Raw genomic sequence first — 1,650 nt, forward strand, 5'->3', positions numbered from 1 at the left:
CGACTTGTCCGGGCTCTGGGGACCGTTTCACCTCCCACCCGGGGGCGCTGCCAGCCCCGGGACGGCCGAGAGGGCACCGCCCACCCGCGCGCGTCGCGAGTGGCTTCCCGCGACTCAGGCCGCGCCTCTCCGCCCTGGAGCGCCTTCGGATCCCTGGAACCTTCTCGGACATGCCCAATGTCCTAGAGGAAATTCACCTACTTTTAATGGACTGTGTCTTCCCTCCGAAAACTTGCCGAACTGCGTGGGGCTCGTGCCACGGGGATGTCATCTCAGGGCGAACGGGCCCCGAGGCTGAAAATGGGCACGGGTTTTAGACCCCAGAGAGAAGGTGACTAATGAGATAGCCCCCAATACCAATTCACTGGGCGGTTTAAGGAAGTTGGGACTCAAGCTGAAGTCAAGGCAAGAACTTTTGCCTTTTAGGAGGACGCCTGTTAATTATTAACCCACGAGCTGGTCTCCCGGGGATGGTGCCAGCCCTGTCCTCTTGTCTTCTGACAAACAGGGCACACTGGATGGGTCCACGCTAGCCAGATCCCCGTGAGTAGGGATGTTTTGGGCATGGTTCTACCTCCCTCCCCTTCAAAAGGTGACAGCCACAATCAAAATGTTCTTGGATTCTGATAAAAATCTAAATGGATCTGGCATGATGTCTAAATAAGGAAAATTCTAGAAGAGACCAAACAGGTCATCTAGTCCTAGTTAATTCATCTATCTTAAGAAAACAAACAAACATTTGAATAGATGCCGAAAAGGCACTCAGCATATTCAAGATCCTTTCTCATAAAATACAATTGAAATATAGAAAATGAACAGGCGATTTTTCTCAAAATATTGTATATATCGTCTGACATACATTATCTCAGTATTGAAAATATATCAAAGGTTTTACGAAAGATTCAAAATTTCAAGTTATTTTTTAAAAAAACAGATCTAAACAATATATCGAAGATATTATTTAACAGAAGTATTAATAAAGAGTAATCAAGTGGCTGAACAAAATAAAATACACCAACAATAACCAATGAAAATGCAATGGGAAAAAATGGATTTCATTCACAATAGCAACAAAGAACGTGGAATAACTAGAAATCATAAAAATGAGAAATGTGGGGAGAACTGAAAAAGAAAAATGCAGAACTATTGAGAAATTATTTACAAGATATTTTATTAATTAGAGACATAGAATAGATGTCCTTAAGTCAGAAAACAAGATTTTAAATATGTAATTACTAACACCCAAATTAAGAGATATGTTCTAGGATTCACCTGAAAAATATACGAGCTAGAATAGCTTAGATAGTAGTTCTCACACTGTGGTCTGGCGACATCTGGGTCCCAGAAACACTTTCAAGGGGTTCACAGGGTCAAAATTGCTTTCATAATAATATTGACTTTTTTTCCGCTCCCATTCTTTCACGAGAATACAATGTTTTCCATTGGCTACATAATATATGATATCACAATAGATTGAATGCACCAGCGGATATGTCTTCTGTTATGCCAGACACTTGGGATATTTGCAAAAATGTAAAACAATGCCATTTTCTCCCTAAATTTATTTTGTTTCAAAATCTATAGTTATTTTTCAAGTAAAAATGTTTTTTGTGTTAACATGTAATGGATTTCCTAGTGTTTTAAAGTTAA

This window comes from Pteropus vampyrus, unplaced genomic scaffold, assembly GCF_000151845.1.
Source record: "Pteropus vampyrus isolate Shadow unplaced genomic scaffold, Pvam_2.0 Scaffold180, whole genome shotgun sequence".
Lineage (NCBI taxonomy): Eukaryota > Metazoa > Chordata > Mammalia > Chiroptera > Pteropodidae > Pteropus > Pteropus vampyrus.